The following is a 12,000-nucleotide window of genomic DNA, read 5'->3' as shown; positions in this document are numbered from 1 at the left end:
CAGGGGTGCGGCAGGCAAACGGCAAAGACCACCTAAGCTACGTTTGAAGTTTGAGGTGGCAAGGCAAGCAAGCAGCCCCCAGTCTCTGTGCGCCTGTGCAAGCAGTGCCGTGGGCAGATGAGGCTGAGCAACAGCTTTGCAGGCTATCCCCTTCTTGGTAAGAAATATCCTGAGACGCTCGCATATTCGGGACAGGGGTTCAGCAGGCGCCTGGCAAAGACCCCCTAGGAAACTTTTGAAGTTTGAGGTGGCAAGGCAAGCAAGCAGCCCCAGTCTCTGTGCATCTGTGCCAGCAATGTCATGGGCAGATGAGACTAAGCACCAGCTTTCCAGGCTAGCCCCTTCTGGGTGCAAGCTGTATGGAGACGTTTGCATTTTCGGTGCAGTGCGGCTAGAGGCACCCTGCAGGAATCCCTGGACTACGTTTGAAGTTTGACGTGGCAAGGCAAGCAAGCAGCTCCAGTCTCTGTGAGCCTGTGCGAGCAGTGCCGTGGGCAGATGAGGCTGAGCACCAGCTTTCCAGGCTAGCCCCTTCTGGGTTCGAGCTATCTGGAGACGTTTGCACCTTCGGTGCGGGGCTGCTGGAGGCACCTGGGAGGGACACCAGGGCTACGTTTGAAGTTTGAGTTGGCAAGGCAAGCAAGCAGCCCCAGTCTCTGTGCATCTGTGCGAGCAGTGCCATGGGCAGATGAGGCTGAGCAACAGTTTTCCAGGCTAGCCCCTTCTTGGTAAGAGATATCCTGAGACGCTCGCACATTTGGGACAGGGGTGTGGAAGCAACCGAAAAAGACCACCTAGGCTACGTTTGAAGTTTGAGGTGGCAAGGCAAGCAAGCAGCCCCAGTTTCTGTGAGCCTGTGCGAGCAGTGCCATGGGCAGATGAGGCTGAGCAACAGCTTTCCAGGCTATCCCCTTCTTGGTAAGAGATATCCTGAGACGCTCGCATATTCGAGACAGGCGTGCGGCAGGCGCCCGGCAAAGACCCCCTAGGAAACGTTTAAAGGTTTAGGGGGCAAGGCAAGCAAGCTGCCCCAGTCTCTGTGCATCTGTGTGAGCAGTGCCATGGGCAGATGAGGCTGAGCAACAGCTTTCCAGGCTCGCCCCTTCTGGTTTCGAGCTATCTGGAGACGTTTGCACATTCGGTGCAGGGCTGCTGGAGGCACCTGGGAGGGACACCAGGGATATGTTTGAAGTTTGAGTTGGCAAGGCAAGGAAGCAGCCCCATCTCTGTGCATCTGTGCGAGCAGTGCCATGGGCAGATGATGCTGAGCAACATTTTTCCAGGCTAGCCCCTTCTGGTTGCAATCTATCTGGAGACGTTCTCATATTTGGGACAGGGGTGCGGCAGGCAACCGGCAAAGACCCCCTAGGAAACTTTTGAAGTTTGAGGTGGCAAGGCAAGCAAGCAGCCCCAGTCTCTGTGCATCTGTGACAGCAATGTCATGGGCAGATAAGCTGATAAGCAGTTTTCTGATATTTGGGGCAGGGGTGCTGGAGGCAACCGGCAGGGACTTCCTGGTTACATTTGAAGTTTAAGGTGGCAAGGCAAGCAAGCAGCCCCAGTCTCTGTGCGCCTGTGCAAGCAGTGCCATGGGCAGATGAGGCTGAGCAACAGTTTTCTAGGCTAGCCCCTTCTTCGTAAGAGATATCCTGAGACGCTCGCACATTTGGGACAGGGGTGCGGCAGGAAACCGGCAAAGACCACCTAGGCTTCGTTTGAAGTTTGAGGTGGCAAGGCAAGCAAGCAGTCCCAGTCTCTGTGCGCCTGTGCGAGCAGTGCCCTGGGCAGATGAGGCTGAGCAACATCTTTCCAGGCTCGCCCCTTCTTGGTAAGAGATATCCTGAGACATTTGCATTTTCAGTGCAGGGCTGGGAAAGGACCCCGGCAAAGACCCCCTAGGGTACATTTTGAAGTGTGAGGTGGTAAGGCAAGCAAGCAGCCCCAGTCTTTGTGCGCTTGTGTGACCAGTGCCATGGGCAGATGAGGCTGAGCAACAGCTTAGCAGGCTATCCCCTTCTTGGTAAGAGATATCCTGAGACGCTCGCACATTTGGGACAGGGGTGTGGAAGCAACCGAAAAAGACCACCTAGGCTACGTTTGAAGTTTGAGGTGGCAAGGCAAGCAAGCAGCCCCAGTCTGTGTGTGCCTGTGCGAGCAGTGCCGTGGGCAGGTGAGGCTGAGCAACAGCTTTCCAGGATAGCACCTGCTTGGTAAGAGATATCTTGAGACATTTGCATATTCGGGTCAGGGCTGGGATAGGACCCCGGCAAAGACCCCCTAGGGTACATTTTGAAGTTTGAGGTGGTAAGGCAAGCAAGCAGCCCCAGTCTCTGTGCATCTGTGCGAGCAGTGCCGTGGGCAGATGAGGCTGAGCAATAGCTTTCCAGGCTCACCCCTTCTGGGTTCGAGCTATCTGGAGACGTTTGCACCTTCGGTGCGGGGCTGCTTGAGTCACCTGGGAGGGACACCAGGACTACGTTTGAAGTTTGAGGTGGCAAGGCAAGCAAACAGCCCCAGTCTCTGTGCATCTGTGCGAGCAGTGCCATGGGCAGATGATGCTGAGCAACAGTTTGCCAGGCTAGCCCCTTCTGGTTGCAAGCTGTCTAGAGAAGTTCTCATATTTGAGGCAGGAGTGCTGGAGGCACTTGGAAGGGACACGAGGGCTATGTTTGAAGTTTAAGGTGGCGTGGCAAGGCAAGCAAGCAACCCCAGTCTCCGTGCACCTCTACTAGCAGTGCCATGGGCAGATGAGGCTGAAAAAGAGCTTTCCAGGCTAGCCAATACTTGGTAAGAGATATCCTGAGACACTCGCATATTCGGGACAGGGCTGCGGAAGGAGCTTGGCAAGGACACCCTAGGCTACGTTTGAAGTTTGAGGTGGCAAGGCAAGCAAGCAGCCCCAGTCTCTGTGCGCCTGTGCGAGCAGTGCCCTGGGCAGATGAGGCTGAGCAACAGTTTTCCAGGCTAGTCCATTCTGGTTGCGATCTATCTGGAAACGATTGCATTTTCGGAGCAGGGCTGCTAGAGTCACTTAGAAGAGACACCAGGGCAACGTTTGAAGTATGAGGTGGCAAGGCAAGCAAGCAGACCCAGTCTCTGTGCGCCTGTGTGAGCAGTGCCATGGGCAGATGAGGCTGAGCAACAGTTTTCCAGGCTAGCCCCTTCTTGGTAAGAGATATCCTGAGACGCTCGCACATTTGGGACAGGGGTGTGGAAGCAACCGAAAAAGACCACCTAGGCTACGTTTGAAGTTTGAGGTGGCAAGGCAAGCAAGCAGCCCCAGTTTCTGTGAGCCTGTGCGAGCAGTGCCATGGGCAGATGAGGCTGAGCAACAGCTTTCCAGGCTATCCCCTTCTTGGTAAGAGATATCCTGAGACGCTCGCATATTCGAGACATGCGTGCGGCAGGCGCCCGGCAAAGACCCCCTAGGAAACGTTTAAAGGTTTAGGGGGCAAGGCAAGCAAGCTGCCCCAGTCTCTGTGCATCTGTGTGAGCAGTGCCATGGGCAGATGAGGCTGAGCAAAAGCTTTCCAGGCTCGCCCCTTCTGGTTTCGAGCTATCTGGAGACGTTTGCACATTCGGTGCAGGGCTGCTGGAGGCACCTGGGAGGGACACCAGGGATATGTTTGAAGTTTGAGTTGGCAAGGCAAGGAAGCAGCCCCATCTCTGTGCATCTGTGCGAGCAGTGCCATGGGCAGATGATGCTGAGCAACATTTTTCCAGGCTAGCCCCTTCTGGTTGCAATCTATCTGGAGACGTTCTCATATTTGGGACAGTAGTGCGGCAGGCAACCGGCAAAGACCACCTAGGCTACGTTTGAAGTTTGAGGTGGCAAGGCAGGCAAGCATCCCCCAGTCTCTGTGCATCTGTGCAAGCAGTGCCATGGGCAGATGATGCTGAGCAACAGGTTTCCAGGCTGGCCCCTTCTGGTTGCAAGCTATCTGGAGACGTTCTCATATTTGGGGCGGGGCTGCTGGAGTCACCCGGAAGGGAAACCCGGGATATGTTTGACGTTTTAGCTGGCAAGGCAAGCAAGCAGCCCCAGTCTGTGTGCGCGTGTGCGACCAGCACCATGGGCAGATGAGGCTGAGCAACAGCTTTGCAGGCTATCCCCTTCTTGGTAAGAGATATCCTGAGACGCTCGCACATTTGGGACAGGGGTGCGGCAGGAAACCGGCAAAGACCACCTAGGCTACGTTTGAAGTTTGAGGTGGCAAGGCAAGCAAGCAGCCCCAGTCTCTGTGAGCCTGTGCGAGCAGTGCCATGGGCAGATGAGGCTGAGCAACAGCTTTGCAGGCTATCCCCTTCTTGGTAAGAAATATCCTGAGACGCTCGCATATTCGAGACAGGCGTGCGGCAGGCGCCCGCCAAAGACCCCCTATGAAACGTTTGAAGTTTGAGGTGGCAAGGCAAGCAAGCTGCCCCAGTCTCTGTGCATCTTTGCGAGCAGTGCCATGGGCAGATGAGGCTGAGCAACAGCTTTCCAGGCTCGCCCCTTCTGGTTTCGAGCTATCTGGAGACGTTTTCACATTCGGTGCAGGGCTGCTGGAGGCACCTGGGAGGGACACCAGGGATATGTTTGAAGTTTGAGTTGGCAAGGCAAGCAAACAGCCCCATCTCTGTGCATCTGTGCGAGCAGTGCCATGGGCAGATGATGCTGAGCAACACTTTTCCAGGCTAGCCCCTTCTGGTTGCAATCTATCTGGAGACGTTCTCATATTTGGGACAGGGGTGCGGCAGGCAACCGGCAAAGACCCCCTAGGAAACTTTTGAAGTTTGAGGTGGCAAGGCAAGCAAGCAGCCCCAGTCTCTGTGCATCTGTGCCAGCAATGTCATGGGCAGATGAAGCTGATCAACAGTTTTCTCATATTTGGGGCAGGGGTGCTGGAGGCAACCGGCAGGGACTTCCTGGTTACATTTGAAGTTTAAGGTGGCAAGGCAAGCAAGCAGCCCCAGTCTCTGTGCGCTTGTGCGACCAGTACCATGGGCAGATGAGGCTGAGCAACAGTTTTCTAGGCTAGCCCCTTCTTCGTAAGAGATATCCTGAGACGCTCGCACATTTGGGACAGGGGTGCGGTAGGAAAGCGGCAAAGACCACCTAGGCTTCGTTTGAAGTTTGAGGTGGCAAGGCAAGCAAGCAGTCCCAGTCTCTGTGCGCCTGTGCGAGCAGTGCCATGGGCAGATGAGGCTGAGCAACATCTTTCCAGGCGCGCCCCTTCTTGGTAAGAGATATCCTGAGACATTTGCATTTTCGGTGCAGGGCTGGGAAAGGACCCCGGCAAAGAACCCCTAGGGTATGTTTTGAAGTGTGAGGTGGTAAGGCAAGCAAGCAGCCCCAGTCTCTGTGCATCTGTGCAGCAGTGCCATGGGCAGGTGAGGCTGAGCAACAGTTTTCCAGGCTAGCCCATTCTGGTTGCGATCTATCTGGAAACGATTGCATTTTCTGTGCAGGGCTGCTAGAGTCACTCTGAAGGGACACCATGGCAACGTTTGAAGTACGAGGTGGGAAGGCAAGCAAGCAGACCCAGTCTGTGTGCGCTTGTGTGACCAGTGCCATGGACAGATGAGGCTGAGCAACAGCTTTGCAGGCTATCCCCTTCTTGGTAAGAGATATCCTGAGACGCTCGCACATTTGGGACAGGGGTGTGGAAGCAACCGAAAAAGACCACCTAGGCTACGTTTGAAGTTTGAGGCGGCAAGGCAAGCAAGCAGCCCCAGTCTTTGTGCATCTGTGCGAGCAGTGCCGTGGGCAGATGAGGCTGAGCAACAGCTTTCCACGATAGCACCTGCTTGGTAAGTGATATCTTGAGACATGTGCATATTCGGGTCAGGGCTGGGAAAGGACCCCGGCAAAGACCCCCTAGGGTACATTTTGAAGTTTGAGGTGGTAAGGCAAGCAAGCAGCCCCAGTCTCTGTGCATCTGTGCGAGCAGTGCCGTGGGCAGATGAGGCTGAGCAACAGCTTTCCAGGCTCGCCCCTTCTGGGTTTGAGCTATCTGGAGACGTTTGCACCTTCGGTGCAGGGCTGCTGGAGGCACCTGGGAGGGACACCAGGGCTACGTTTGAAGTTTGAGGTGGCAAGGCAAGCAAACAGCCCCAGTCTCTGTGCATCTGTGCGAGCAGTGCCATGGGCAGATGATGCTGAGCAACAGTTTGCCAGGCTAGCCCCTTCTGGTTGCAAGCCGTCTAGAGAAGTTCTCATATTTGAGGCAGGTGTGCTGGAGGCACTTGGAAGGGACACGAGGGCTATGTTTGAAGTTTAAGGTGGCGTGGCAAGGCAAGCAAGCAACCCCAGTCTCCGTGCACCTCTACTAGCAGTGCCATGGGCAGATGAGGCTGAAAAAGAGCTTTCCAGGCTAGCCAATACTTGGTAAGAGATATCCTGAGACACTCGCATATTCGGGACAGGGCTGCGGAAGGAGCTTGGCAAGAACACCCTAGGTAACGTTTGAAGTTTGAGGTGGCAAGGCAAGCAAGCAGCCCCAGTCTCTGTGTGCCTGTGCAAGCAGTGCCATGGGTAGATGAGGCTGAGCAACAGTTTTCCAGGCTAGCCCATTCTGGTTGCGATCTATCTGGAAACGATTGCATTTTCGGTGCAGGGCTGCTAGAGTCACTCAGAAGGGACACCAGGGCAACGTTTGAAGTATGAGGTGGCAAGGCAAGCAAGCAGCCCCAGTCTCTGTGCATCTGTGTGAGCAGTGCCATGGGCAGATGAGGCTGAGCAACAGTTTTCCAGGCTAGCCCCTTCTTGGTAAGAGATATCCTGAGACGCTCGCACATTTGGGACAGGGGTGCGGCAGGAAACCGGCAAAGACCACCTAGGCTACGTTTGAAGTTTGAGGTGGCAAGGCAAGCAAGCAGCCCCAGTTTCTGTGCGCCTGTGCGAGCAGTGCCATGGGCAGATGAGGCTGAGCAACAGTTTTCCAGGCTAGCCCCTTCTTGGTAAGAGATATCCTGAGACGCTCGCACATTTGGGACAGGGGTGCGGCAGGAAACCGGCAAAGACCACCTAGGCTACGTTTGAAGTTTGAGGTGGCAAGGCAAGCAAGCAGCCCCAGTTTCTGTGAGCCTGTGCGAGCAGTGCCATGGGCAGATGAGGCTGAGCAACAGCTTTCCAGGCTCGCCCCTTCTGGTTTCGAGCTATCTGGAGACGTTTGCACATTCGGTGCAGGGCTGCTGGAGGCAACTGGCAGGGACTTCCTGGTTACATTCGAAGTTTAAGGTGGCAAGGCAAGCAAGCAGCCCCAGTCTCTGTGCGCTTGTGCGACCAGTGCCATGGGTAGATGAGGCTGAGCAACAGTTTTCCAGGCTAGCCCATTCTGGTTGCGATCTATCTGGAAACGATTGCATTTTCGGTGCAGGGCTGCTAGAGTCACTCAGAAGGGACACCAGGGCAACGTTTGAAGTATGAGGTGGCAAGGCAAGCAAGCAGCCCCAGTCTCTGTGCATCTGTGTGAGCAGTGCCATGGGCAGATGAGGCTGAGCAACAGTTTTCCAGGCTAGCCCCTTCTTGGTAAGAGATATCCTGAGACGCTCGCACATTTGGGACAGGGGTGCGGCAGGAAACCGGCAAAGACCACCTAGGCTACGTTTGAAGTATGAGGTGGCAAGGCAAGCAAGCAGCCCCAGTCTCTGTGCATCTGTGTGAGCAGTGCCATGGGCAGATGAGGCTGAGCAACAGTTTTCCAGGCTAGCCCCTTCTTGGTAAGAGATATCCTGAGACGCTCGCACATTTGGGACAGGGGTGCGGCAGGAAACCGGCAAAGACCACCTAGGCTACGTTTGAAGTTTGAGGTGGCAAGGCAAGCAAGCAGCCCCAGTTTCTGTGAGCCTGTGCGAGCAGTGCCATGGGCAGATGAGGCTGAGCAACAGCTTTCCAGGCTCGCCCCTTCTTGGTAAGAGATATCCTGAGACGCTCGCACATTTGGGACAGGGGTGCGGCAGGAAACCGGCAAAGACCACCTAGGCTACGTTTGAAGTTTGAGGTGGCAAGGCAAGCAAGCAGCCCCAGTTTCTGTGAGCCTGTGCGAGCAGTGCCATGGGCAGATGAGGCTGAGCAACAGCTTTCCAGGCTCGCCCCTTCTGGTTTCGAGCTATCTGGAGACGTTTGCACATTCGGTGCAGGGCTGCTGGAGGCAACTGGCAGGGACTTCCTGGTTACATTCGAAGTTTAAGGTGGCAAGGCAAGCAAGCAGCCCCAGTCTCTGTGCGCTTGTGCGACCAGTGCCATGGGTAGATGAGGCTGAGCAACAGTTTTCCAGGCTAGCCCATTCTGGTTGCGATCTATCTGGAAACGATTGCATTTTCGGTGCACGGCTGCTAGAGTCACTCAGAAGGGACACCAGGGCAACGTTTGAAGTATGAGGTGGCAAGGCAAGCAAGCAGCCCCAGTCTCTGTGCATCTGTGTGAGCAGTGCCATGGGCAGATGAGGCTGAGCAACAGTTTTCCAGGCTAGCCCCTTCTTGGTAAGAGATATCCTGAGACGCTCGCACATTTGGGACAGGGGTGCGGCAGGAAACCGGCAAAGACCACCTAGGCTACGTTTGAAGTTTGAGGTGGCAAGGCAAGCAAGCAGCCCCAGTTTCTGTGCGCCTGTGCGAGCAGTGCCATGGGCAGATGAGGCTGAGCAACAGTTTTCCAGGCTAGCCCCTTCTTGGTAAGAGATATCCAGAGACGCTCGCACATTTGGGACAGGGGTGCGGCAGGAAACCGGCAAAGACCACCTAGGCTACGTTTGAAGTTTGAGGTGGCAAGGCAAGCAAGCAGCCCCAGTTTCTGTGAGCCTGTGCGAGCAGTGCCATGGGCAGATGAGGCTGAGCAACAGCTTTCCAGGCTCGCCCCTTCTGGTTTCGAGCTATCTGGAGACGTTTGCACATTCGGTGCAGGGCTGCTGGAGGCAACTGGCAGGGACTTCCTGGTTACATTCGAAGTTTAAGGTGGCAAGGCAAGCAAGCAGCCCCAGTCTCTGTGCGCTTGTGCGACCAGTGCCATGGGTAGATGAGGCTGAGCAACAGTTTTCCAGGCTAGCCCATTCTGGTTGCGATCTATCTGGAAACGATTGCATTTTCGGTGCAGGGCTGCTAGAGTCACTCAGAAGGGACACCAGGGCAACGTTTGAAGTATGAGGTGGCAAGGCAAGCAAGCAGCCCCAGTCTCTGTGCATCTGTGTGAGCAGTGCCATGGGCAGATGAGGCTGAGCAACAGTTTTCCAGGCTAGCCCCTTCTTGGTAAGAGATATCCTGAGACGCTCGCACATTTGGGACAGGGGTGCGGCAGGAAACCGGCAAAGACCACCTAGGCTACGTTTGAAGTATGAGGTGGCAAGGCAAGCAAGCAGCCCCAGTCTCTGTGCATCTGTGTGAGCAGTGCCATGGGCAGATGAGGCTGAGCAACAGTTTTCCAGGCTAGCCCCTTCTTGGTAAGAGATATCCTGAGACGCTCGCACATTTGGGACAGGGGTGCGGCAGGAAACCGGCAAAGACCACCTAGGCTACGTTTGAAGTTTGAGGTGGCAAGGCAAGCAAGCAGCCCCAGTTTCTGTGAGCCTGTGCGAGCAGTGCCATGGGCAGATGAGGCTGAGCAACAGCTTTCCAGGCTCGCCCCTTCTTGGTAAGAGATATCCTGAGACGCTCGCACATTTGGGACAGGGGTGCGGCAGGAAACCGGCAAAGACCACCTAGGCTACGTTTGAAGTTTGAGGTGGCAAGGCAAGCAAGCAGCCCCAGTTTCTGTGAGCCTGTGCGAGCAGTGCCATGGGCAGATGAGGCTGAGCAACAGCTTTCCAGGCTCGCCCCTTCTGGTTTCGAGCTATCTGGAGACGTTTGCACATTCGGTGCAGGGCTGCTGGAGGCAACTGGCAGGGACTTCCTGGTTACATTCGAAGTTTAAGGTGGCAAGGCAAGCAAGCAGCCCCAGTCTCTGTGCGCTTGTGCGACCAGTGCCATGGGTAGATGAGGCTGAGCAACAGTTTTCCAGGCTAGCCCATTCTGGTTGCGATCTATCTGGAAACGATTGCATTTTCGGTGCAGGGCTGCTAGAGTCACTCAGAAGGGACACCAGGGCAACGTTTGAAGTATGAGGTGGCAAGGCAAGCAAGCAGCCCCAGTCTCTGTGCATCTGTGTGAGCAGTGCCATGGGCAGATGAGGCTGAGCAACAGTTTTCCAGGCTAGCCCCTTCTTGGTAAGAGATATCCTGAGACGCTCGCACATTTGGGACAGGGGTGCGGCAGGAAACCGGCAAAGACCACCTAGGCTACGTTTGAAGTATGAGGTGGCAAGGCAAGCAAGCAGCCCCAGTCTCTGTGCATCTGTGTGAGCAGTGCCATGGGCAGATGAGGCTGAGCAACAGTTTTCCAGGCTAGCCCCTTCTTGGTAAGAGATATCCTGAGACGCTCGCACATTTGGGACAGGGGTGCGGCAGGAAACCGGCAAAGACCACCTAGGCTACGTTTGAAGTTTGAGGTGGCAAGGCAAGCAAGCAGCCCCAGTTTCTGTGAGCCTGTGCGAGCAGTGCCATGGGCAGATGAGGCTGAGCAACAGCTTTCCAGGCTCGCCCCTTCTGGTTTCGAGCTATCTGGAGACGTTTGCACATTCGGTGCAGGGCTGCTGGAGGCAACTGGCAGGGACTTCCTGGTTACATTCGAAGTTTAAGGTGGCAAGGCAAGCAAGCAGCCCCAGTCTCTGTGCGCTTGTGCGACCAGTGCCATGGGTAGATGAGGCTGAGCAACAGTTTTCCAGGCTAGCCCCTTCTTGGTAAGAGATATCCTGAGACGCTTGCACATTTGGGACAGGGGTCTGGAAGCAACGGAAAAAGACCACCTAGGCTACGTTTGAAGTTTGAGGTGGCAAGGCAAGCAAGCATCCCCCAGTCTTTGTGCGCCTGTGCAAGCAGTGCCATGGGCAGATGAGGCTGAGCAACGCCTTTGCAGGCTATCCCCTTCTTGGTAAGAAATATCCTGAGACGCTCGCATATTCGGGACAGGGCTGCAGCAGGCGCCCGGCAAAGACCCCCTAGGGTACATTTTGAAGTTTGAGGTGGCGAGGCAAGCAAGCAGCCCCAGTCTCTGTGCATCTGTGCCAGCAAAGTCATGGGCAGATGAAGCTGATCAACAGTTTTCCAGGCTAGCCCCTTCTGGCTGCGAGCTATCTGGAGACATTCTCATATTTGGGGCAGGGGTGCTGGACCAACCGGCAGGGACTTCCTGATTACATTTGAAGTTTAAGATGGCAAGGCAAGCAAGCAGCCCCAGTCTCTGTGCGCTTGTGCGAACAGTACCATGGGCAGATGAGGCTGAGCAACAGTTTTCTAGGCTAGCCCCTTCTTCGTAAGAGATATCCTGAGACGCTCGCACATTTGGGACAGGGGTGCGGCAGGAAACCAGCAAAGACCACCTAGGATTCGTTTGAAGTTTGAGGTGGCAAAGCAAGCAAGCAGCCCCAGTCTCTGTGCATCTGTGCGAGCAGTGCCATGGGCTGATGAGGCTGAGCAACATCTTTCCAGGCTCGCCCCTTCTTGATAAGAGATATCCTGAGACATTTGCATTTTCGGTGCGGGGCTGGGAAAGGACCCCGGCAAAGACCCCCTAGGGTACGTTTTGAAGTTTGAGGTGGTAAGGCAAGCAAGCACCCCCAGTCTCTGTGCATCTGTGCAAGCAGTGCCATGGGCAGATGAGGCTGAGCAACAGTTTTCCAGGCTAGCCCCTTCTGGGTTCGAGTTATCTGGAGACGTTTGCACCTTTGGTGCAAGGCTGCTGGAGACACCCGCAGGGACACCAGGGCTATGTTTGAAGTTGGAGTTGGCAAGGCAAGCAAGCAGCCCCAGTCTCTGTGCATCTGTGCAAGCAGTGCCATGGGCAGATGATGCTGAGCAACAGGTTTCCAGGCTCGCCCCTTCTGGTTGGAATCTATCTGGAGACGTTCTCATATTTGGGGCAGGGCTGCTGGAGTCACCCGGAAGGGAAACCCGGGATATGTTTGAAGTTTTAGGTGGCAAGGCAAGC

The sequence above is a fragment of the Opisthocomus hoazin genome, chromosome W, assembly GCF_030867145.1.
Source record: "Opisthocomus hoazin isolate bOpiHoa1 chromosome W, bOpiHoa1.hap1, whole genome shotgun sequence".
In the NCBI taxonomy this organism is placed as follows: Eukaryota; Metazoa; Chordata; class Aves; order Opisthocomiformes; family Opisthocomidae; genus Opisthocomus; species Opisthocomus hoazin.
Note: the sequence above shows the minus strand (reverse complement) of the source record.